Source organism: Sturnira hondurensis, unplaced genomic scaffold (assembly GCF_014824575.4).
Source record: "Sturnira hondurensis isolate 20B ecotype Veracruz unplaced genomic scaffold, ASM1482457v3 Scaffold0008640, whole genome shotgun sequence".
NCBI classification, from domain to species: domain Eukaryota; kingdom Metazoa; phylum Chordata; class Mammalia; order Chiroptera; family Phyllostomidae; genus Sturnira; species Sturnira hondurensis.
The window spans coordinates 19,866,754-19,893,514 of NW_028081271.1; the positions used below are offsets into that span (position 1 = coordinate 19,866,754).

General features: G+C 46.0%; 1 long non-coding RNA gene and 1 other non-coding gene across 2 annotated transcripts; one reads left to right on the forward strand and one right to left on the reverse strand.

Moving 5' to 3' along the window:
- The first annotated feature begins 116 nt into the window (after window positions 1-116).
- LOC118993182 (uncharacterized) lies at window positions 117-25,822 on the forward strand. Its single transcript, XR_005067791.1, has 3 exons — window positions 117-1,416; window positions 23,893-23,960; window positions 25,163-25,822. It is a non-coding gene; the product is annotated as an uncharacterized LOC118993182 (long non-coding RNA).
- LOC118993268 (small nucleolar RNA SNORA57) lies at window positions 25,160-25,308 on the reverse strand. The gene has a single exon (XR_005067821.1). It is a non-coding gene; the product is annotated as a small nucleolar RNA SNORA57 (small nucleolar RNA).
- Window positions 25,823-26,761: the final 939 nt, after the last annotated feature.

Here is a 26,761-nt window from a genome sequence, read left to right on the forward strand (position 1 = left end):
ATTTGGGGACCTGGCCCACAACCCAGGCTTGTGCTCTGACCAGGAATCTAACCTTCGACCTTTAGGTTCGCAGGCTGGCACTCAATCTACTGATCCACACCTCTGTGGAAAGCAGCCAGGGCTCCCCTCACCTCTTTAGTCAAATTCTTCTTCTTCTTCAAGCTTAGATGCCCCACCCCCTTAGCTGCTCACTTCTGTGTCCAGTAGCCTTCCATGCTGACCCCTCTCCCAACCTTATCATACTGTGTCAACCTCGAGACTGTAAGCTCCTTGAGGGCAAGGACAGGGAACTCCCAGCTCCTCTCACGGTGCCCCACACACCATGGAGGACCCAATCCCAAAGTCTGTTCCTTACCCCGTCTCGGGCTGTGAGTTCAGTGAGGAGGAAGGTGCCTGGTATCATCAGTCCCCAGCAAGCCCTTGACCTTTATTTAGCAAGAGCTCAGTAGATGTCTAGCCGAGCCAAGGAATGAACAAATGAATGAGTGAACCGGGAAGCTTAGCCCCAGGACTGGAGTACCTGCAGCTCCACTCATCCCTAGGAAGAGCTTCTCCTATAAAGGGAACATTGTGACATATCTAAGGGGGCTGAATGTCCCCCATGGTTCTCTGATGGGAGGAAGCAGCAGGTGTGAAGAGGAGCTGAGATGTCTTATCCTCAGCCCCAGGTCTATAGAGCAGTTAAGACCGCTTTGATCTCTAGAATTCCCAGGGAACTGCCTTTTGCTGCTTTGCGGGGCAGATACAGACAAACTTCCAAGCTGGTAGGGAGTGGAGAGATGCTCTGGCTGCCTCTGCTGCTCTTCCCAGGGTGTTCTTGCGCCCCGTCCCCTGTCCCTGCCCCCATTGTTCTAGGTCCAGCTCTAGCTCATATTTCTCATATTCCAGGTTCATTCTAGCTCATTCCAGGTTCATATGCCAGGACCACCAGCACCTGGTCCCTCCCTTCGGGAGGAGGGGAGGCTGCATTTCATTTTTAGGCAGGTCTCGAGGCCTGAGCACCTGATGAATCCATGTGCTTGTGGGAATGTGGGTGTCGGGGAGACTGACGCTGATCAGCTGATCCCAGGGCAGCTGCAGCAGGGGAGAGGGCCCAGCTCTGGATGGGGAGTTCTGAATTATGATGAAAACTACTGATAATAACAAGCACATGATGGGAACTCACCATGATGCCTAATCCTCTTTCCAGCAGGCCCTCTTAATGAGGTCACATGCTGTGGAGCAGGATGGGATTTCCAGGCCCTCATCTCCCCCTCCTGCCCTCTCCTGCAATAGGCTATATCAGGGACAAATTTCAGAACCGCTCGGCAGGGTGCTGAGTGGGCCCTGCTGGGCTGACACCAATGCAGGCCCCATGCTGGTAGGCAGGGCTCTGATGCTGTGGCAAGTACCACTCTTCATCCGTGTTCCCACCCAGTGAGTAACTCTGGCACACCCCCTTCTTGAAGCCAGGCCCTGCTTTTTGATGGCAGGGGCTGTGAGGGGCAATCAGGGCTCAGGAGAGCAGGGAGCTGGGCAGGAAGGAGCTTAGGACAAGCAGCACTCAGCAACAGGCAGCTCAGAGGCCACTTGGAGCGGTGTCAGTCTGCTCTGTAGTCATGAGTGGCTCTGTAAGGACTCTCCCCGCTGCGGCCGACCATGGGTGTGTTCCACCCAGCCCCGTCCTCCGCAGCACTGTGCAGCAAAATCGTGTTGTTTATTGCTGCCTTCTCCCCCCACCCCCCCACCCCCCGCCTTCCTCCTTCCTGTCTTCCTTCTGCTTTCACCAGGCTCCAAGCACCACCCACTTTTTTTCCTGGAAGAAAGCTCACAGAATTACTGTTTCTAAGGATATTTGAATTTTATTAGGGCTTCTCAAGGCCAAAAGTCTTAAAGAAATGCACAAATATTGGCGGAATCTGACAGGCTGTTGTAGAGGAGATTAAGGGCCCCCCTCCCTACCCTGCCCTTTCTTCCTTCCCTCCTTCCATCTGGGGCATACTTTGGTTAGGCTCTGCACTTGACCCTGCGATGCAAAGGGGTCTAAGACCTGGATCTTGCCTTAAAGAACCTGTCAGTCTCACTCCACGCTCAGCTCCTTGCATTAATAAAGTGCTGGTCTTCCCAGAACAATGAGGTTGGGGGTGAGGTCTCTTTCTTCTCAAGCTGGGCTCTGGATCACACAGAGCCGTAAATGGGCTCCCTCTGGGGTGGCTCAGCCTGGTGAACTGGGGGCTCCCAGGCCCAGTGTGCTAGGAGTAGCCACTTCCTCAGACTGGACCTTGTTATGGCTCCAGTGACAGTAAAAAGATTTGCAGCCAGAGGCCTAGCCCAGGGCCTGTGAGTGGTCAGGGAGTGGCTACGTGTGGGGACAGGCCACATCGCACGCCCTGTGTACACCCAGACCTGGGAGGAGGGACTCAGAAGCTTTCAGCTCAGTGCTGTCCTGACCTTGGTGACTTGGAAAAGGAAAGGTGGGGGTGGGGCAAGATACAGCGCTTGGCCCTGCTCAGGCCGGTTCCCGGAGCTGCTGTGGGCTGTGGCATCTCCTGCTCCGTGGCCTGAGTGGGACGGTCCTGCCAGCCCTCTTCCATCAAGGACCTTCCCTGACCCTCCTCCTGTTCCTGAACAATCTTGCTGGCTGCTGATCTGCAGGAGTGGCTATGTAGCCTGCAGGTGCCAGCACACAAGGAAAACGCAGAGCTCCTCATTTATTTTTTTTTTAATGTTTTACTTTAAAGGCTCTTCTTCTTATTTTTTTAAGATTTTATTTACTTATATTTTTTTTGAGGGGAAAGGAAGGAGAGAGAGAAATATCAATGTATGGTTGCCTCTGGTGTGTCCCCCTCCGGGAACTGGCCTGTAACCCAGGCATGTGCCCTGACTGGGAATCGAACCGCAATCGTGTGGTTCGCAGGCCCGCGCTCAATCCACTGAACTACAGCAGCCAGGGCCGCAGAGCTTCTCGTTTAAAAAGTTATTTAGAATGCTAAGATAGCAACAGCAGAGCATTAAGCCAGTGTGGGGCCCTTCCAAGTGCCAGGGAGCCAGCCTTGGTGGCTCAATATTTGCTCCTCGAAGCGGGATCTGGGGGATGTCTCTGAAAACAACTGGAGATGAGAACGTTGCAGGCCCTGGTGACTGCGCCGTCTGACACTCTTGAGCTGAAGAGTGGGTCCGTGGCCACCTACTCCAGTTCCTTCGTGAAAGGCAGTTACCTCTCACCTGTGCTTTCTTTTGAATTTTTGTATGGGGGGGGTAGGGAAGGGGGGCTGTGTAGATGTGTGTAGGTGGGGGAGGGGGTGTTGGAGGCAGAGGAATTACTGGAAGAAGAAATGGCGGTATACAATCAGGTTTGGTTTCCGGTTAGCCTGTGCCCCAACCCTGTCCCTCGGAATGGGGGGCGCAGCCCTGGGTGCAGCCCCTGCCGTCCAGGTGGCTCAGGACCCCAGGCAGTCTTTTTCCTGCTTTCCTCATGCCGAGGCAGACCCTACCCTTCCACTCAGCAGCCAGGTAGGGAAGACAAATACTGCCCAGTGCCTGGGGGCTCAAGCTGAGAGCAGAGATGGAAGTTTAATGGGCTTGTTATCAGGTAGGTACCTGCTGGGCTGCACGTCCCTCTCCCAAGAAGACAGGATGTGGTGAATAAATTATCTGGCCAGAGCTGCCTTCCTGGCGGGAAGAGAAATGTCTCAAAGCAGGAAGGGGTGGATTTACAGAACAGGAGGGTCACAGGGTACAGGCAGGCTCAGCGGCACTGCTGTGGGGCAAAAAAGCTGCCCTCCTCTGCATGACTGTCAACCATCCAAGCTGCCGATTAACCTAGAAAGATTTGCTGCAGGACAGTGCTCTGGGGGATACAGAGGGGTATCCATCCTACCTGCCTCCTATCGGTTCATAACCCAGTTGGAGATACTGCACTGGCCCCACCTCCGTTGGGGCTGGGGCTGTGGGCTGGGCAGGCCCTGGCACATGGAATGTGCTGAGGAAAGGCTGGCTGGCTGAATTATACTGAAACTGGTGGCAAACTGTAGCCAGGACAGTAAGCTCTTGGCAGAGTTCAAACAATGAGAATTCAGAACGATGAAAGATAACTTCCATTTGCTGGAGGTGGGGATTTGAGCTGAATCTTTTTTTCTTTTTAATTTATACTTCCTTCTACTGAGCTGCATCTTGAAGGATTTAGACTGTGGGGAGCTGGAGAAAGCCAAGCAGAGATTGAGAACAGAAGTGTTGGGATTAGGGGGTGTGGCTTCCAGTGCTGGCTCAGTTTTGAACAGCTGTGTGGCTTGGGGTAGGTTGCTTAACTTTTCTGAACTTCGTTTTTCCATATGGACATGGGGAGAAATAGTATCTGCCTCATAGAATTGCTGTGAGGACTACCTAAAAACACTTAACAGGGTGCCTGGAATAGAGTAGGTACTGAAGAGATGGTGGCAACTTCTCATTAACTAGAGTCACAAAGCAGGAAAGCACATGTGTGAGCGAGAGGCAATAGCTTCTGTTTCACTGGGGGAAGGTGGGGTTCATTTAGGAAATATAAAGTGTTAAATTTTATGATGGGACTAGACTGTACAGGGTCTTGAATGCCAGGTTCAGAAAATAAATTTTTCTGAGGATAAAAATGAAGTGACCTTCGGGGTCTTGGAGAGTTAGTCCTTTGCTCTAACTGGTTTGGTTAAGTCACTCTGGTGTCAGAAGTAACATGCTGTGTGCTCTGCGTGTGCGCGCCGTGTTCTTTCTTCCAACTAGTCCCAGACATAATAAAGTTCATCTAATTTGGAAATAACTATGACCTCTTTAGACTGTGTGAGCAAAGAGATTATTAGAAATTGGAAGGGGAAACCCTTGGAATCTTAGAATTATAAAAAAGCCATAATTCAAAGATTTGCCTGTTCCACCTGTGGCAAGGCACATGCGGTCCTGAGAAGATGTGACCTTCCCACCTTCACCTCCAGGTGGGAAGTGGCAGATGGACAGACGGAGCCCGTCACCATTTTCCTGGCTCTTGATACTCAATGGGTAAGAACTTCTTTAGGCAAGAGCTTCATATTTAGCCTCCTTTCTGGAATGTTATCTAGGAATGTACATCAAAATATAAAAGTCTCATCTCCTTTGGGCCAGCCTTTCCATTTCTGGGAATTTATCTCAAGGAATGTTCACTGCAGAGTTGTTTAGAATAGCAAAGGCATGAAAACAGCTTCGTATCCATTAACATGGTGTTGACTAGTAAAACTGAGGGTGTATCTATTCAATAGAATATTAAGCAGTTACTAAAAACTGTGGGGCAGAAAACTTTTCTGCCCCACAGTTTGTAGTACCATAGTTTTTGATGACCATACCCATCTATAGGTATGGTCATCAAAAGCTATTTATGACAGAATGTCAAAGGAAAAAACAAGTTTCAGAATAGTATATTTGTATGATGAAGTTCATGCAAATTACGTTTATATTTACATATGCATTAAAAATCAGGAAGGCCGTACACCAGCCTGTTATAGTGTCCATCTTTGGGAAAGGCATTATGAGATGTTCAATGTTTACTAGAATATTTTTGTATTATATGAATTTTAACAATATGTCACATGCCTCATAAGGAAAAATACATTTCTAATTTGAAGGGAAAAAATCCTCATGCTTTTTTTGTGGGTTTGAAAGGGAAAAATTAGTGAATGCCTTGAAAAGTAGCTTGTTTGACAGTAAACAATGTGAAAAAGAGAGGATGTCTCAATGGTTGACATAATTAAAATTAGTGTCGATTGTAAGAAAAAATTATAATTCACTGTAAATTACTTTTGAAGATTGTGTCTATCAAACAGACAAATTGTGATTAAGGCTAAACACAATTCACAGGAATGTTCTGAGGATGGTCTATAGTGCTCCCCCCTCATCTGCCTCACCTCCCAGGATGCCCTGAGATCGAGTCAGATTTGAACAGGATGCGGGACTCAGGTGATGTGCAGTGGCCCTGTCTGTCAGTGACACGTTGCAAGAGGTCAGAATCCCACTCTGAACAAAGGAGGGTCTGAGAAATGTGGTTGCCTCGCCCCTTTAGCGGACTTCATCTCAGCCATGTGTCAACAGGTCAATGTTAGTACATGCCCCAGTGAGCTGAGGAGATAACGCTGAAGGGGAAAAAAGGGTTCTTGCTCTCAAGGAGCCTCTATCCACCCTCTTCGAAGAAGATGTCAGTAGCTAGAGGTATCAAAGCAGCGACTCACCTAGCAGGCTACTGACCGACACATACAGTAAGTAATCAAGGGGCATGCGTGAGGGGGAGGGAGTGGCTGAGTGGGCAAGAATATGTATCCTGGAGATGATGACCATTGGGAGGCATAAACTCCTTGCTTGAGATGCAGTAGCTACAGAGAGCATGAGAATTAGAACGTCGGGTATGGAGTGCAAGGCAGCCTCATGTGGTGACTAAAAGCAGACCCACCTGGGTTTGAATCCTGGCTCTGCTCCTGACCAGCTGAGTGACTCTGGGCAAGTTACTTAATCTCTGTAAGCTCTGGTTTCTTCACTTGTGGAGAAGAGGAAGGAAGGAAGGAAGGAAGGAAGGAAGGAAGGAAGGAAGGAAGGAAGGAAGGAAGGAAGGAAGGGAAGACCAGTGTGAGATCATGTAAGTAGGGCACTATATATAAAGTTAGGTCTTTTAACAACTTTTTCAGTTAAGTGTTATACCCATTTTATAGAAAATGGAACTAAGTTTAAGCTCTCGTTTCCATAACAGCCTCCCCCAACTGTCTCATTACACCCACTCTGACTCTGCTGGCTCTCCTGAACTCTTCTCCAGTCCCACCCCTCTATCCTCTGGACACGGTCTTGTCTCATTCGCCCTTCTTTCATGTTTTGCATGAAAGACAAGATTGAACTTTCAAGTCCTTGAATGGGACATAATTGTGAGACTAGAGAGAAGAGTTGGGAGGAGTCGGAGAACAAGAGCAAGAACAGAGAGATGAGTCAGGAGTGATAACATCTAAGAAGCGGAGGAACAATAGCATGTCTGGGGCTGAAGGCTCAGGAGAAACGGGGCTAAAGGCAACGTTTCTGAGTGGGGCAGGAGCCTGGAGAACAAGTTTGAAGACCTTTCTGTTACCTTGGCTTGGGAGAGAATGGGCTGGAAGGCGTGAAGGGAAATTGGGGGCCTGTAGATCCATGTGGAGAGGGAACCATGCACTGAGGGGCATAGTCAACAGTTAGAGGCATTGAAGTAAGGGGACGAAGCCAGAGTCTAATGACATCATGTCCCTATCACTGGAGGACCCCAGACTCTGAAATGTAACTCATGGGTTACGTGGGGATATTTGCATGTGGAATAAGGGGTTATGAATTGATCATTTTCTCTTTGTAAACTTGTAAGACTTTAATTTACAAACCCGATTCTTTTACTTTCTGCTGTGTCTTCTGTTCCATGTTTATTTTTTCTGGTATGCACCTGAGGGCCTTTCCAGGAAACAAATACACAAATATGCTGCCTGTTCGTGGGTCTGCACACCATTTTAAAAAAGATTTTATAGCCCTGGCTCCTGTAGCTCAGTGGATTGAGTGCTGGCCTGTGAACCAGACGATTGCGGTTTGATTCCCAGTCAGGGCACATGCCTGGGTTGCAGGCCAGTTTCCGGCAGGGGCCAGTTCCCTGCAGGGGATGCATGAGAAGCAACCATACATTGATGTTTCCTTCCTCTCTCCTTCCCTTCCCCTCTAAAGATAAATGAATAAAATATTTTTAAAAAAGATTTTATATATTTATTTCTAAAGAGAGGAGAAGGGAGGGAGAAAGAGAGGGAGAGAAACATTGATTGGTTGTCCCTCATGTGTGCCCCAATTGGGGACTGGTCCTGCAACCCAGGCATGTGTCCCAACCAGGGATTAAACCAGTGACCCCTGGTTTTGTGGGACAACACCCAACCAACTGAGCCACACCAGTCAGGGCCACACATCACTTTCACTGAAGAAAGACCGCTTGGGAAGTGTGCAAACACCCACTCTGGAGCTGGCCTGCATGTGCTGGGGTGAAAACCCCACTGGAGCAGTTACGTGAGAGGGAAGAATCACAGGTGGCAAAGAGGCCCCTCCGCACCCAGCAGCCGGGGTGGTGGTCGAAGAACGTAGCTTTAGCCCTTGGTTTGGCTGGAGGAGGGTGGCCGTCTCCAGGAAGGTGAAGGGAGGGTTGTGTGTGTGCCCAGGCAGGTGTGGGCATGGGGTTGATGTCAGTCAGCTTAGTGTAGAACTTGACCCTCACCACTTCCAACTGTGGGAAGGAGAGCCTCCATTTTCTCTTCGAACATCACAGAGCAGCCGACCCATTATGGTCTGACTGAGTGGATACTCAGTAAGCGTTCTCTCTCCTCCACTTTTGAGGGTTCTCCGAGGCCCACAGATTCATGTGTCAAAACTCTCTTGCCTCCTGATATGCTTGGAAACCAGTGGATAGTTATTCCAACTGCAAAGCTGTTGGAATAACTATCCGTTGCCAACTCCTGCTTTCTGACAAGGCCCACCTGGCTAACTCCTGTCAGGCAGGTGAGATGGCAAGCAGCAGATGGGCAAGTTATTTTTAGCATCCCGCATAAGATGACGTAAGTGGCTTTTAAGGCCACATCCTTGCGTTGGTGCTTACCAGACATCTGCACACAGACGCAGCGTGCAGTGAAGAAGAAATTTCAACAGGAGAGTGCCAGGAAAGGGGCCTCCTGCCGCACCGGGCAGGCCACAGGCGTTCTGCTGTTTGCTGCAGCTGGGCGTGCAGGTGGAGGTCCCATGTTGTGGAATTTTATTCTTGAAGGTGTCACCTTTACACACAGCTCCGTAGGTTTGCAGGCAGCACCGTCCCTCCTTACACTTGGTGTTCTCAGTTTGGTGAATTCCTACCGATCTTCTTACACCTGTCTCTGACACCTTGGGCTGTGTTGGGTACCCCATGGGGGCTGCCATAGCACCTCTGTTACAGCCCTGCACATGCTCTATTGTTAACATACACCATGACTAAACCGTCCACTTCTAAAAGTAATCCAGAGACCTGGCAGAGGCCAGGACCCCGCCTGCTGCTTGTTTGTAGCTCCTGGACCTTACACCGTACTTGGCATATGGTGGCTGTTTGTTGAATGAACAAACAATATAAATTTGTCAATTTGGTGACCTCTTTCCTTGCTTTTGGCTCCCACAAAGTACTCTTCGATTTTGCATTCCCTTTTTTTTTAAATAAAAATGAATTCAAACTGCTTTTGTTTTAAGAATTTCACAGCTGCTCACTATAGCCTGGGGAATCCAAAAATCAAAAATGAGAATCCATGTCTGTTATCCTTGAAGTCAGGCCCAACCTGGGGTCTTCCCTCAGAGCTGAGGTTTCCATTTGGCATTCGGGCCTCCTTCACCCTGGACTTGATCACGCCGATGGATTTGACTGTCTGAAAGGCTGGGGCTGGTGTATACCCTTCTCTCCTCCAAATTCTGAGACCGGCATGTATCACAGGCAAGGCCTGTCACTATGTCCGAGGGGTCGGGCAGATGGAGTGGTTGGAAAAGTCCTGCTGTGCCTGCAGGCCTCAACCCCGGATGCGTGTGACATTTCTGCTCTGGTTGCTGAGTAGCAAGTCCTAACGTGAACTCTGAAAGACCCCCTTGGAAAACAACCTCGGAGCCTGATTTTGAAGGGTCTAGTAATCACTAGGGCACCAGTGGCTGAGGGGCAAGAGCCTGCCTCAAGTCCTGGCTCTGGATTTTCCTCGTTGCATCAACAAAATGAGACGCCAGCAGCTCTGGGGATATGCTACTTCAGAGGTTGAAATTATAGACTCATAGCAGCCAGAGCGGCTATTTGTGGTAATAGCTATTCTAGCGCAGGTTGGAGAAGCCTAGTAAATGTTGCCCTTGTCTGAATTCTTCCCCTGGTTCCCACCCTATCACCTCCCAGTGCTGAACAGGTTGGGAGGCAAAGTGACTATTTTCTGTTTGTTTGTGTTTCAAAGCCAAGCTGTCTGGAAGTACTGTCTGGGAGAAGGCTCTTCCCCATCCCAGCCAGTATACCCAGCAATCAGGAGCCATTGCCCAGCCCAGGGCTGCCTGGATAAACATTTATAAAATCTGGAGGGATCATTAGCACAGGGCAGAGGATGTCTTTGTTTGGACCTCCGACAGTCTCTGTGAGTCCAAATCTGAACTCACTCGTTGTCCCTGAGCTCATAGGAATTCAAATGATGCATTGGGAAGGAAATAGAACAATTCAAATCGAAGGTCCTCAACCTTGTCCGCACCTTAGAATCACTGAGGAACTTTAACAGTCCAGATGTCCAGGCTGCAGTCCAGAGGGTTGCATTGGAAACTCTGGGCAAGGGGGCCGCGCATCTGTATTTTTAAAGCTCCCCAGCTGATTCTGACATGCAGTCCAGGTTGAGAACCTCTGACTTAAACGCTGTTGGGGTGCCTGCCAGCCAGGAAGGACTCTCTTATTCTCATGGGGGCCCGGGGTGGGGGTGGGGGGCTGGTTCCCGGTGTTTTTCCTACGATGAGTATGCCTCCACGTGGAGTGTGGCCTCTGGAGGTTAAAGGTCAGGTGCAACAAAGCCCTCAAACTTCATTCATTTCAATCAGAGCATGTGGACTTAATGAGTAATCTAAGGGATTTTTCGAGTAAAATGTTGACCAAATAGATTTTACTTATAACCAGACTTGCGAACCTCAGCCCCACACGACTCCTCTGCATTTGTTTCTTAGGGGACAGTTAACCATTCACCAGGGGCCCTGCCGGAAATTCAGACATTGCCTTTACCTTCTCGAATTCCTGCAGCTCCTACGTGGTCCCCAGGCCTCATAGATGCTACTTCCCAATCTTCCTCTGTGTTCTCTGGCACTGCTTTGGGTCAGTCCTTCATCTCCCATCTATTAACATCACCTCCTAACTGGCCTCCCTTTATCTGGTCTCATTCCCCTGAGCTCCGTCATCTGCCTGCTCTCCAAGCCAACAATCCAGATGCAAACTGCCCGCATAGCCCTCTGCTTAAAACCCATCAGTAGCTCCTTGTTGCTTTCAAATAAGGCTTAAATGTCTTGGCCTTGCCTTCAATGCCTTATTGCCAGCCCGTTCCCAGTCTCAGTTCCCATCACGCCACCTCAAGGACCCTACACTTCCATCACACAGAACTTTGCTTTTTCATGAGCCTTTGCTTAGGCTGTTCCCTCTGCCAGTATTCCTTTCCCTCTCCTGCCAAACTCCTTCTTACTCGTCTCTTCACAGTCAGCCCATGGGTCCGATCCTCTCCCGTCCCTAGGCTGCCTCAGGTGTCCGTTCATCATGCCCGTCCTCTGTGCGCCTCACTCTGGGCAAGCACTTTCAAACTGTGCTGTGAACACTATATCCTTGTGTTTCTCCCACTAGACCGTGAGCTCCTTGGGGGCAGAAGCCAGGTCTTTCTTTTCTTTGCATCCTTGGTGCCTACATGGTCCCTGGACTAAAGGAGGCCTTTGTGTTCAAAACCTGAACTTGCTTCAGTATCCCGCCTTCTTCCCCTCGGGCGGATTTGAGCCCTGGCTCGGATTCAGAGTTTTGCAGAGTTTGGCCTCTGAGACAGGGAGAGTGTGGCTTGGGCCCTCTTCCATCATTCTGCTCTGCAGTTGGTTCTCTTTTCTTTGAGGCCTCTCTTAACTGTTCCCAGCTCCCTCACCTCAAACTCTTTCTCTCCCCATCAAAGTATGCCCTCAGAATACGTACATTGCTCTGAAACACAAATAACTGTGGTTACCTTTTCCCCATGTATTACTCTGTTGACAGGAAAAAAAAAGCAAAGGAATTAATTTCTAACTGTGGAATTATCTGGCCATAGCAGAAGCCAAAGGAAAAAACTGAGGGCAAGAATAGTCTTCTATGGAAACTTTCTTCAAAGACTGTCATGCATTCTCTTTTACCAGAGTGCAGATTGGAAAAGGGTGAAGTTTACCCATCTTCTGTGGCAGAAAGAAGAAACAAAAGAGGAGCTATTCTTCAAGCTTGGTTTTTCTTTTTGCTCACACCTCCCTATGGGGATTCTGCACAGGGACAGTGTATCCTGGGGCTTGCAGAAGGCGTGGGTCGTGACAATTATATCTGTCCATGGAAGTAACACAGAAAAAGGCAAGAAATAACAAAGAATGGAATCAAAACCTGAGAACAGGAAGGCACCAATCAGGCCCCAGCTGAAGGATGTTTGAGGCAGAGCAGAAGAGAGACAGTTGTCACCAGGGAGCAGAGTAAAAAGAGGGGAGCAAAGGGAGGCAGACTGTTCGTGACCTAGACTGCCGACACTGGGCAGCCTGGGATGCGCCTTTGAGGCAGGTGGGCCCTGGCAAGAGTGAGCTGGATGGCTGGGTGGGACCATGTTCTGGGCAGGGTCTGGGCTCACGATCTACAGGTGAGCCATGGCAGACTTCTGCTTCCACAGTCTTGGGCTGAGATATGGTCTATGACTCTGTGACTCTGTGACATGGAGACCATCCGCAGTGAATAGCTTGGTGCCACCGAGGACCAAGTACTTCCTGTCATTCCAGTCACTGTGCAGGCTTCTGGCAGGCGGGGCTCATTCTTTCCCTGGTGCCAAAGTGCAAATATGCACGGAATTCACTGTCAGATTTTCAGCCAGTGCCCAGTGGTCTTTGGGTGAAGTGACTTGAGGTGCTTATTCTTGTCATGTGGCCTGGCCTTCAGAAGTGTGTGTGGTCACCGGGCAGTGTCCAGCTTCAGCCCCTCGTTGAAGGATGCTCATAGTTACTTGATACCCACTTGCAGCTGCAGTTTTTTCTGCCAGAGGCAGGAGACTTTGGGTGACAAGCAGGCAGAGCAGATGGTGACCACTCAGCTTCAAGGGCTCTACAGAGACCCCTCACTCTCCTTCCCCCATATTCTCTTACACTCCGCTTACACCCCCAATTCCTTATTAACATTTTACCCCTTGGTTTCAAGATACTGTCTCTTGTGAGGATGCAAAAAGCCTGACATCATCTGCAGTCACTGAGCTCCCATTTCCACTTGCTGGATCCTGACGGGTGTTTTCATCGAAGGGGAGGGCGAGGGAGGATGGGGTGGGCTGGGCGGTGGGCAGCACTGTACGAGGGGGGAGCAGTGGTGACTGGGGACGTGGGGACACTGTGAAGACCAAATGCACCTACTTTGCAGTCAGCCTCTAGTTGTGATGATCACGGTGTCTGGAGCCCAGCCCATGCGTTGGGGCCAATGAAAGATTTTTGTACCAATTCCAGATGTGAGGGGGCAGTTTTGAAGCTGTCGTCTGGACGCTGAAATGTCATAGTTTCCAGGCCATTTGGAAGACTTACAGGTTCATTTGACACTGGAACTGTCCTAGAAAATCTAGGTTGTCTGGTGGCCATCCTGGTGGCAGTGAGGGACAGTGGTCCCACTGGTGACTGCCACGTGCCAACTTCTAATTCCTTATTCCATAAGCATAAAAGATGGGGTGAACATGCCCCCCACTCTGAGGGCCTGTCTGTCCTCTGGGCACAGGCTCTGGCTCAGCACTAACAGGAATCACTGTTGCCCCAAGAGTTCGGTGACATGGGAGAGAATCTAGAACCTTCTCTGTTCTCCTTGTCTTGAGGTCTAATCACGGCTTTTTCCTCTGTGGAAAGGAAAAGGAGAAAAGAGGCAGTGGAGAAAAACTGGACCAGGTGGGTGAGAAACCACCAAAACACCAAGAGAATGGGGACACGCTAACCAAAATCCCTCTGAACTTTCTGGAGGAGCCTGCATGGGTCTGGTCTGCAGCAGGCAGCTTGGAGGCCAGCGTGAAGCCTGCTTTGCGTTTCAGGGGGGAAGACAGGGGTGCTCTAGTCCTCCGATGGGGAAAGGAGGTGGGTAGAATACGGGGTGCCCTGCAGCACTGTGAAAAGCTCCAGGCTTCTGCCAAAATCCCTTTTCCTGTTGTAGGCCCAGGGAAAGGTCTGCAGACTCCCTTACTCCCCCAGTGACAGATCCCGTCCCTTCACAAAGAAAATTGTCTTGTGAGTTAATCTCACGTTTGTTGGCAAGACCTGGGTCTTGTCCACCTTTATTCCCTCCCCTGGTGCCTAACGGGGCTGTGTGTGTAGCAGTTGCCCAGTAGACTCAGCCAGAGCCTCACTGGCTTCTCTTCAGCTATGGGCTGTGCGTGGGAAGCTCTGAGGGACCGCCGCAGTACGACCCACGCTTCTCTTCAGAACGCGGAGGCTGTGAGATGGCAGTCAGGTGGGAGCAGTTCTGTCAGGTCCACCTGTGCTTCTCTGTGACCTTGGCAGAGCCACCTCGTCTCTTGGCCTTGCCCCTTCCTTGCCCCATGGCATCCCATGCATACACGGGCTCTCCCATCTGTGCACAAAATGCTCCAGATTCTGGGAGGGAGCATAGTCTGTCCAGGTGCAAGTGATTGCTACTTCACTACTTCAGACATCCTCCCTTTTCCCTTTTAAGTAGTCTTTGAAATTAAACTAACAAAGAATATTTGCACAGAGATTTCCCCCAAGGCCATTTTTAATACACCTGGTAATCAGCACTGGCTTTCAAAAGTATGGCTATTATTGCCTAAAATTATTACATCATTTGTCTAAAATGCTGTTGTGAATGTTTCGATAGATTTTTTTAAATTAAAAATATTTTCTAATGAGGCTATTGTCCTGCTATTTTATCTGAGGGACAGAGGTACCTCACCGTCACAGGTTGTTAAGTGGCAGAGGACCTCCTGAGCCATCTCCCCCACTTTTTTCCCCTGAGGTCTAAAGATGTTTTCTGTATCCAGAAACTTGCTTGGCATCTAGGATGAAATCGAGGCATGGAGGATGTAGGTTGCCGTACAGGGCTCTGTCCCGGAGCACGCAGGGATCCGTCCTGGAGTGGGGGGAAGGAACTGCACCTCCTTTGCTTTTTACAAAAGCACCCTTGGAAAAATTATAATGGAAGAGTGACTTACCTTTATGTGACCTTCTCTGTTCTAAAAATTTTCTCTTCACCCACCCTACACCATCCTTTTAAAGGATGTTTGGTCATTGGTTGGCCTTGTTAATGGTTGATTTAGTATTTTTCATTCTATCCTTTTTTTTTTCTTTTCTCCTTTGGGAGAATTAACTCTCCTCCACAGGATCTGTTGTGATGGTTAATCCGATGCCTGCCTTCCCCTGGCCAAGGTGGTGGTGGGGGCACATGAGCTCTGCTAGGCCAGCTAGATGCTGGCGCTTATAGTTATTGCTACTATTTTAACATTTTCATAGAACTCGTATTTAAGTAGATTACTGGATATATTCTTAGTGTTGCCAAATTTAGCAAATAAAAATAGAAGGCACTCAATTAAATTTGAAGTTTAGATAAACAACCAATGTTTTTAAAGTCTAAGTGTATTTTTAATATTGCATGGAATATACTCATACTACAAAAATGTTCATTGTTTATCTGAAATTCACACTTCTTGGGGCATTCTATATTATATCTGCCAATCCTATTAGTATGCTGAGATGCACCCACTTCTGGGAAAAATTTAGTTGTTGTCCTTCAGTCAGATGGAGCCAGAGCAAACGAATGTCGTTACCATAGTTTTCCTGTAGGCAGCTATTCGGTGGGAACAGGGTCTATGTGGAGATGCAGCCTCTCCGAAAGCCTAGGCAGGCAAATTCAAGTCAAAACAGGGCCCTTTCTGTTCATAAGGAGGAGAAAGGTCCAAAACTCTTTGTCTGATCCAGCTTCACAGCCAGAAGTGGAAATAATACAGACGTTTGGGGATGTGTTCCTGGGTATGAGGCAAGGGGTCTTTAAAAGCAAAGGACCATTAGATGCTAATTAAACCACTGGTCATTGGGCCAGAACCTCATGAATTTTCCGTTTTAAGGCAGTGGTGAACGGGGCTGGGGGAAATTAAGCAGAGACTCAAGGAGGGAGAAGCTCTGAAGAGAGAGGGCCGGGGGCAGCCAGAAGGTACCAGGGCACGCTGGCCAGACTCTGGGAGAAGCCAGAGATGAAGCCCTTCGGCTGCAGGGGCCTCTGCTAGCATCTTCAGGGAGCCGGGAGCCTCCTGCAAGCCCTGTCACAGACAAGAGGGACGGCCATTTGTCCAGAGGCAGGGCCCCGGCATAATGTGGTGGACGTTCTCCGCAAATGGGATTTGACACTTGGCACGAAGCTATTCAACAGGCATGGATGTGGACCCCTCAGATGGCAGGCAATTCATTACCCCACCACAGGGGGGGAGCACACTGGATTCCCAGGAGTGTCAATAGATCCCATAATCGATCATGTGAATGCCATGATTATAGTGCACTATGTATTTAGTTGGGAGGTTAAATGTGCCCGTTTGCTTAATATAAACCTTCATAACAAGCCCCTCTTTTGGAGATATCTTTAAAATATCAAAGAAGCCCAGACCTGCCTTGACTTCCAGGAAGGCCTACCATCTAGGGCGACGATTTTCAACGGGTGTGCTGCAAGAATTTTCAAAACATGCAATACCTGACTAGGTAGTTAGGGGCCCTGACCTCTTTTCCCTTAGATTGTCAAAAGAAAAATGACAACAGCCAACATGACAACAGCCAACCTAACAACAGCTGTCCAGTGTGAATGAATCAAAATCATCTTTCTTTTATCAGATTGACAAAGAATATATTTGTGGTGTGCCACAGAATTTTATTCGTTGATCCTGCCATGCAATGAAAACGATTGACAATCACTGGACTAGCAGACTGGTAGAGGAAAGAATCAGAGTCTTGTGGCAGAGTGGAGAAAGGCCTGGGTGAGTAGCCACGGTCCAGAGCAACGGTTCTCAAAGTGGGGTCCCTGGACCAGCAGCACCGGTGTCACCTGGGAACTTGTTAGAAATGCAAATTCTTGGGCTGGTCCCAGACCTCGTTAATTAGAAACTCTGGGAATGGAGCCCAGCAATCTGTGTTTTAACAAGTCCTCTTGGTAATTCTGATCCTAAAGTTTGAAACGTCTCTGGTCTGTAGGAAAGTAAAGCCACGGTTCAAATAACGGAGGTGAAGTCAGAGCCAAGAGATTGGAGGAGGGTCAGATGGAATCTGAGCCAAATCAGAGAATGGAGGTTCTGGGAAGCTGCTCTGAACACCCGTGGCTATTTTCAGCTAGACTTTATCTTCTGCAGGTGCAGCCTGTGGATAGGTTGGGCTAACTTAAAGGGCCAGAAGTAAAGTGGGTAGGTAGAGAAGTATTTTGCAGGTATTTTTGCAGGTCATTCTGACTCTTTTGGAATGATGACTTGTGGTCTGTCATCTTCCCTGCATTCAAAAGGAATAAATCTTGTTAGTACTTTTATGAACTTGGCTTGAACGTAGTATTAAAGAACCAGAATTTTGCTGTCGGATGAGGCCTTATAGGTTGGAGTCCAGTCCCCTTCTCCAAAAGCAGGAGTCAACTCTGCCGTATTATGGATAAGAGGTCAGTGATTGCTCTCCAACACTACAGCTAGATGGATGTATTTCCATTTGTTGGACAGTCCTTCCTTCGGATGGCCCAAAGCACCCATCACCTTGCATGTAGCGAGTGCTCATACACAGTAAGGGAAACACTGACACCTTATACTGAACAGACGTTTGATCCTCTAGCTCTACACTACACCACAGGACATGTGCGCTCCCTCTTTTATTTGGAGAGGCTCACTGCTTCCCACAGTCTCTTCTCCAGGAGAAATGCTTCCTTAGTTTCTTCCAAAGTTCCTAGTACGAATTAGCTTCAGAGACCCAAAGCCTGCAAGTAAAATGAATGAGGAGCAGAGGTCTGAAAGAAGGGCCCAGGAAGCCAAATTGTGCACAAAACCAGAAGGGTTAGGTTGGGGGAGAGAAGAGAGGGGGTAGAGGTCAGAGTAAGTGAGGGGCTGCTGAAGCCCATGAGTGCTGAGAACCACTGGGAGTTCGTTTTCTGTGGGCCTCGTGTGTCTCTCCAGAGCCAGGAGGATTTGAGTAGGAGTTGAACAAGACTAGCCAGGATCAGGTTGAAATTACGGTCACTAAAACCCCAGGTCTTTTGTCCATAAGTTGCTGCCAAGCCAGGGCATAGCAATCCTGTGCATCACAATTGGTATTTTGGACCTAACTCTGGGGCTTTACCTAATCCTTATTCAATTTAATCTTGTTTATTCTAATCAGTCAAAACCATTTGAAACTCATTTCTGGAATGTGCTTTCTGTCTCTTTCAACTTTGTGTCATACATCAAATTTATGGAAGGACTTTGATCTCAATGTCTAAATTGTTGATAAAAATGTTCGCCCATTAGAGACTGCCTTTCAAACTGAACCTACATTAACCATCGCAACTGGCCATGGACTGTTCAGCGAGCTGTTTGCCTGTTTATTCATTTGTTCGTGGGTAAAATGCCTTTCTGGCGATGATGGTATTTTGTTCTGATGGTGCTGGGAGGAGAAGGGCTGTGTTAGAAATGCCTGTGGGCAGTGCCTCCTGTATCCACAGTCCTTTCTAAGGAACTTGTCTTGCCTGAGATAGCAGTAGGCTACAGTATTTTATACCATGAGACCCCATTCTTCCTCTAGCTACTTCTGATTGAACTTGACTCAAAAGCAGCCAATTCATGGGCTGCCTATGGCCCAGGGGGCTGGTCCAATCAAATACCACCACCACCACACCCCCCCCCCCAATAAAAAAGATCAATCCAAGGGAGTTGAGTTAAGAAAGGTAGAGAGACCAGGTATTTAATGAGAGGAGCTGAAGCTGGAGTATTGTCCAGAGAGGCAACAATATTATTATTTTTATTATTTTTTAAAGATTTTATTTATTTATTTTTAGAGAGAGGGGAAGGGAGGGAGAAAGAGAGGGAAACATTGATGTGAGAGAGAAACATTGATCGGTTGCCTCTCATATAGGTCCTGACCTGGGACTGAGGCATGTGCCCCGACCAGGACTTGATCTGGTGAGCTTTTGCTTTGCAGAATGATGCCCAACCAACTGAGCTTATTGATCAGGGCGGTGACCGCATTATTAATATGGGATTTATGAAATACCTAAATAAGCAAACTATGACAAGAGTCAGACTTTACTTTGTCAACAGGATGAACTAATACAATTTAGGAACTCTTTTGCTACAGAGCACCTACAAATCTTGCATATGATATAACAAATACCCTTTAAATACATAGCTTAGGTTATAAAAAACTAAAAGAAACCCCCAGGGTCAAAAATAAAGAGCAAACTGAACACAAGACCGGTAAGTACATGACCAAAGACTATAGCCACTCTGGGAGGAGGGTGGCTTGTTATCACAGCTAGTCCTCACCGCTGGTCATCACAGCTGGCTGGGGATTGGGTCTGAACCTCCTTGGAAACAAAACCGTGGGCCTGCCTCAGGCAGAGGGTTTGGAACTGAAATACTTGCCCAAAGCTAGAATCAGTTACATGTTACATGCTCAGTAAAATAATGGATTAAAAAAACTATCCATTCATGGGCAGTAGGAGCCAGCAAGGATGCAGATTGTCTGCTTTGGCTTGGGTTTGGGTGAGAAAAAGTACCTCTTGAGAATTTGCAGTCATAGCCTGTACCTTGCCCGAGTTTGGTTCTAACTTACGCTGTCGGGTAGTCCAGGAATCCTCAAGCTAAAACATTCACATTCAAGTGACCCACAGCTGATGATACCTCTGGGGAGACTGACCAAGTAAACCAAATCCCACTGGAAGGACACACCCTGGTTCCAGGCTTTGCAGGACTCCCACAATGGAGTTCTGCTGAATATGGGCTCAAAAAGAAAAATTCATGAGGAAGCAATCTATCACAAGTGTGGGTCTATGGACGTGACTAAGAATTTTGGAAAATGTAATGTAGATAGGAATTATTAAAAATATATGCTTAAAGCCCTGGCTGGTATAGCTCAGTGGATTGAGCTCGGGCCTGCAAATCACAGTTTGATTCCCAGTCAGGGCACATGCCTGGGTTGCAGGCCAGTTCCCAGCAGGGGATGCAGGAGAGGCAACCATACATTGATATTTCTCTCCTCTCCTTCCCTTTTCCTCTAAAGGTAAATAAATAAAATCTTTAAAAAAAAAATATATATATATATATGCTTAAAATGATTAAAGACAAATGAAGTAACAAAGATGCAAGAAAAGGTATGATGAAAATATAGTAAGCCTGTGAAATGAAAGATATAAGCACTGAAATTAAAACATAATAATTATAGGAAACAGCAAATTTATAAAAAAACAAGAGAATAAATAAAGTGGCAGCTAAAGCTGAGGAAATTGTCCAGAATTCATCACAAAGTGTTAAAGAGATACAAAATATTAAATAGACAATAAGAGATCTGGGAGATAAAGTAAAAAGTTTTGATATATATCTAACAGAAGTTTCAGAAAGAAAAATAAAGGAATGGGGGAGAGTCAAAATTTAAAGGGGAAGTGCCTAATAATTTTTCAGAGTTGATGAGAGATAAATAATAGATTCTCAAATCCCATGGATTTCAGGCAGAATAAATTAAACTAAATCCACAACTGGACAAAATGTGGTAAAAATACAAAACATCAGAGACTAAAAGCAAATCTTAAAAGCAAGAGATCAATCTACACATATACATAAAACTCCTCCAGCAATTAGACTATTACAAGATTTCTCAACAGTAATAATAGAAGTCTGAAAATCACATAGTAAAATTCTGAAATGCTGGTAAGCATTTTATACCTGGCTAAACTATCATTCAAAAATAGGGCAAAATAAAAACTTTCCAAACAAAGACTAAGATGCTAATATACACTCACTAAAACAATTAGAAGATACACTTAAGCAAGAGTACGATAAAAAATATAAGAAATAACTAAGGTGCAAGAAGAAATTATGAACAAAGAAATTAGTAAACATGCAGAAAATTCTTAAGAAGCTTTGATTATATAAAACAATAGTGATGATAATTAATTTGGAGGGTGTAACAAGAGGTAGGTAGTAAACACCCCGATAAAAGATGGGCAGAGATGATAGGAGTTAGAATGTTAAAATCCTAGTACTATTTAGGAAAAGGATGGAATTATTGACAAAGGAAAATACCCATGCAGAGGACACACTAACCCTTCCTTCAAGAAAGGTCCAGCCCTGGTTGGTGTGGCTCCGTGGATCAAGCGCTGGCCTGAGAATTGAAAGAAAGACCTTCGTGCTCAGTTGGGAGGACTGAAATATTATTTCTCACCTGTGAGAGTGGCAAAACCCCCAAAGTTTGATTTTTTGGTTTTGGAAAAGGAATGGTGTGAGGAACTAGACACTCTGATGTGTTGCTTGTGAGGCTGTAAATTGGCATGAGCTCTGTGGAAGATGGTTGGCAATATCTATCAAAATAGCACATCCTGGAGTTCCGGTCAGGATGGAGGTGTAGGTGAACACGACTCACCTCCTCACACAACCATAGCAAAAACTACAACTAAAATACAAAACCACTATCCTCAGAATCATCCAACAATTGAGCTGTATGGAAGTCTGACAACCAAAGGATTAAAGAAGTCATATTCTTTGAAAAGGGTAGCAGGGGCAGGAACACAGAGACATGGAGCAGGTGGTCCCACATCTACGTGTGGTGGGTAAAAATCAGGAGGGAAACCTTGGGAGAGAAGGAGCCCAGGCCCACACCAGACCTCCAAGTCCACAGTTCCAGTGCCAGGAAGGTAAGTCTGCATAACTCCTGTCTGTAAAAACCAGTGGGGGCTGGGGAAGAGGAAGAAACTTTAGGATTCTCAGGTGTCTCCTCTTAAAGGCCTAAAATGGACTTAGGACTCATGATAATTCATACACTCTGGGCTCCAACACTGGGGTAGCAGCTGGAAGGTCACCAGTGGCACATGGGGAAAAACTGAAGTGTCTGGCACCAGGGCAAGTGCCAGGGGACCATTCCCTCCTAAAAAAAAAAAAAAAAAAAAACCAGAGGCCAGGCAGCGACTATAGTCCCTTTTCTGAGCTTTCCCTGACATGTGGTCACAGAATGGAGACATCGTATCAGAGACTCCATCAGCCTGGTTCACACGGGCTGCCCTACCCTGGCGATTACCTAAGGCTCTGCCCCATCCAACTTACTGGTGTGTTTTCTACACTAGGCCACACTACAAAAGCAGGGAATCAAATCAGCTCTACTTTATACACAGAAACAAACACAGGGAGGCTGCCAAAATGAGGAGACAAAGAAACATGGCCCAAATGAAAGAACAGAACAAAACTCCAGAAAAAGAACTAAACAAAATGGAGATAAGCAATCTATCAGATGCAGAGTTCAAAACACAGCTTATCAGGATGCTCAAGGAACTCACTGGGTACTTCAACAACATAAAAAAGACCCAGGCAGAAATGTAGGCTACACTAAGGGACAAAAAGAAAAATTTACAGGGAATCAGCAGTGAAGTGGATGATGCTAAGAATCAATCCAATTATTTGGAACATAAGGAAGGAAAAAAACATCCAGTTAGAACAGCAAGAAGGAAAAATAATTCAAAAAAATGAGGTTAGGCTAAGGAGCCTCTGGGACAACTTCAGATGTACTAATATCTGCCTCATAGGGATGACAGGAGAAGAGAAAGCGCAAGAAATTGAAAACTTTTTAAAAAATAATGAAAGAAAAGCTCCCTAATTTAGTGAAGGACAGACATATACAAATCCAGGAAGAACAGAGAATCTCAAACAGGATGGATGCAAAGAGTACCACACCAAGACACACCATAATTGAAGTGCCAAAGGTTAAAGATAAAGAGAGACTTTTAAAAGCAGCAAGATAAAAGCAGAGAGCCACCAACAAAGGAGTTCCCATCAGACTGTCAGCTGATTTCTCAAAAGTGACTTTGCAGATAAGAAGGGACTGGTGAGAAGTATTCATAGTGATGAAAAGCAAGGACTTACAACCTAGATTACTCTCTCTAGCAAAGCTATCATTTAGAATTGAAGGGCAGATAAAGTTCTTTTAGACAAGGTAACATTAAGGGAGTTCATCATCACCAAGCCATTATTATGAAATGTTAAATGGACTTATTTGAAAAAAAAAGAAGGTAAAAACTATGATCTTCTATGAACATTGAACATTAAAATGACAAAACTATGAACATTATAATTACAATAAATTCACAACTATCAACAATTGAATCTAAAAAACAAACTAAGCAAAACACCATAACAGGAGCAGAATCCTAGATATGGAGGTCATTTGGAGGGTTGTCTGTTGAGAGGGGGAAGAAGGGGGAAGAGGGAGAATGGGAGGAGATGTTCATGGATTGAGAAGCACAAATTGGTAGGCACAGAATAGATGTAGGGATGTTGAAAACAGTGTAGAAAGTGGAGAAGCCAAAGAATTTATATGTGTGACCCACAGACATGAACTAAGGTGGGGGGTTTGCTGAGGGAATGGGGGGCACAAGGTGGAGGGAGGCAAAGGGGGAAAGACTGGGGCAACCATAATAGCACAATCAATAAAGTATATATTTAAAAAAGAAAAATAGTACATTCCCTTTGATCCAGCAATATTTCTTCTTAGAACTTATCCTATAGAGATACTAACTTACACATGTAAAGATATATGTGCTGCATATATCAAAGACATGTTAATTGCAGCTTTGTTTATAATGACAGAACATAGGAAGCAACAAATGTATCAGTTCCCTAGTTCTGTGTGACAAACTATTTCAAACTTAATGGCATTAATAACCACACATTTTTATTTTTTAAATTTTCCCTCAAGGATGTGTTTATTGAAGATATATATATATATGGAGTATATATATATATATGGAGAGAGAGAGAGAGAGGCATTAATGAGAGAAATGTCAATTGGTTGGCTCCTAAACATGCCCGGATTAGGGATCGAACCACACCCTAGGTATGTGTTCTGACAGGGAACTGAACCAGCAACCTTTTGGTGTATGGGATGATGCTCCAACCAGCTGAGCACTCAGCCAGGGCACTTTAATAACCATTTATTGTTGCTCTTCAGTGTGCAGATCAGCTGAGTGGCTCTTTTGTGTCCCCTGGGCTCCCTTGAACAACGATGGTCACCTGCAGGTAAGCGAGGAACCTCTGCTGCTGGGGGATGGTTGGCTGTTGGCTAAGGTGACAGGATGACTGGGCATGTGTCTTTCACACCCAACAAGCTCGCCTGGGCTTGTTCACATGGTGATATCAGGGTCCCCAAAACCAAGTTCAAATGTACATAGCCTCTTGTGTCCTGGTTTTGGAAGCAGCTTGGTGTCATTTCTGCTGCATTAAATTGGCTAAAGCAAGCCACCAGGCCAGCCAATCAGAGGAGCTCAAACCGTGTTGCCAAGGGGCATAAATACAGGGAGGAGCAAAGGATTGTGGCCATTTTGGGGTCTGGAACAAACACAAACTTCCATCAAATAGAGTCTAGTTAAAACAAACAAAAAATAAACCAAAGCAAATGAGAAAATAGCAATATAGCGTAATTGTATACAATTATTTAAAAGGCTAAGACAAATATGAATATACAGAGATGAAAAGCTCTTCAAGAGTTATTGTTCAATGAAAAATGAAAGCGGCAGCACTGTCTTTGTAGCGTTCTACTTTTTGTAAATAGTTTTAAATGGACAGAAACTTTTTTTGTAATATGCATAAATCTGTGAATGCATGCAGAAGTGGTGACTTTGGTAGAGGGAAAGGTTAGAGGCCGGATCATGAGTGGGAAGAAGTTACATTTCACTATGTATTACTTTGTATGAATTTTTTCTTCAATTTTTCAGATTATCATATGATAAACTTTACTTATTTTTTCCTTTGATGAAGTGGGATTATACATTTTGACTTGTGCAAAGTTTGTGTAACTTCTACCATAATTAAGATTCAGAGTAGTTTTACCACCCCCCCAAATCGCCCTTGCTATTCCTTTATATTTCATTCCTTCTCCCACTCCTAAGACCTGGCAACCACTGATCTGTTCTGTGCAACTATATATTTTTAAAAGATTTTATTTATTTATTTTTAGAGAGAGGGGGAGGGATGGAGAAAGAGAGGGAGAGAAGCATCAATATGTGGTTGCCTCTCCTGCGCCCCCCACTGGGGGCCTGGCCTGCAAACCAAGCAGGTGCCCTGACTGGGAATCGAACCTGTGACCCTCTGGTTCTCAGGCTGGCACTCAGTCCACTGAGCCACACCAGCCAGGACAATGTCACTGTAGTTTTGTCTTTTTCACTTTGATCTTTGTTCTTTCAGAATTTAAAAGAAGACTTTATTTTTAATATTTTTACCAGTGTTCCGGTGTTGGAGGATAGAACTGGTGGACTGGAAACCGTCGGCACCGTGGACATGATGCCGAGGGGCCCGGAGTCCTTTCCCTCTGCCTCTGTACATTACGGGGACCGGGACCGCACTCCTGACCCCCGCCCAGAAGAGGAGGGTAGAAGACTTTATTTTTTAAAGAGCAGTTTTAGGTTCACAGCAAAATTGAAGGAAAGGTACAGAGATTTTCCATACATACCCTGCCTTCACTCATGGACATCCCCCAACAAAGTAGAATGTTTGTTACAATTGATAGACCTACAGTGATGCATCATACTCATGAGAAGTCCATGCTTTATATTAAAGTTTAGTTTTGGTGTTGTCCATTCCGTGTGATTGGATAAATGTATAATGATAGGTATCCATCTTCATAGTATCAAATAGAGCATTTTAACCTCCCCAAACCCTCTGCTCTGCCCATTTATTCCTCCACTCTCAACCTCTGGCAAGCACTGACTTTTACTATCTCCATGGTTTTGCCTTTCCCAGAATGCTGGAACATTCCATGTCGTTGGAATCATACAGTATGTAGCCTTCACAGATTAGCTTCTTTTACCTAACAATATGCACCTAGCCTTCCTCCTTGTCTTTTCACGGCTTGATAGGTCATTTCTTTTCAGTAACCAATATGACTCCATTGTCTGGATGTACCACAGTTTCTTTATTTTTTCGCCTACTGAAGGACATCTTGGTTGCTTCCAAGTTTGGGCAATTATAAATAAAGATGCTTTAAACATCTGTGTGCAATTTTGTCTGTGTGTGTGTTTGTACACGTAAGTTTTCAGCTCCTTTGGGTAAATACCAAGTTGTGCTATTACTGGATTGTTCGGTAAAAGTATGTTTTATAAGAAACTGCCAAACTTTTTTTCTAAAGTGGCTGTGCCCTTTTGCATTCCCACCAAGAACGAACGAGAGAGTTCCCAGTGCTTTACATCTTTGTCAGCATTTGGTGTTGTCGGGGTTCTGGACTTTGGCCATTCTCATAGGTGTGTAGTGGTGTCTCATTGTTGTTTTCACGTGCATTTCCCTGATGACAGATGATGTGGGCATCTCTTCCGATGCCCCTTTGTCATCCCTGTATCTTCTTTGGTGAAATGTCTGTAAAGGTCTTTGACCCATTTCTTAATGGGGTTTGTTTTTTTCTTATTGTTGAGTTTTAAAGAGTTCTTCACATATTTTTGGTAACAGTCCTTTACAAATGTGTCTTTTGAAAATATATTCTCCAAGTCTGTAGTTTGTCTTCTCATCCCCTTGATATGCCTTTTACAGAACATTTTAATTTTAATGAGCCCAATTTATTATTTCTTTCATGGATTGTGTCTTGGGTGTTATGTCAAAAACTGATCTCCACAGTTGAGATCATCTAGATTTTCTCCTATATTGTTTTATAGTTTTGTGTTTTACGTTTAGATCTGCAATCCATTTTGAGTTAATTTTGTGAATGGTGTAAGGCCTGTGTCTAAATTCACTTTTTTTGGGGGGGGGCACATGGATGCTCAGTTACACCTGCACCATTTGTCGAAAAGACGATTGTATTGCCTTTGCTCCTTTGTCAAAGATCAGTTCACAAT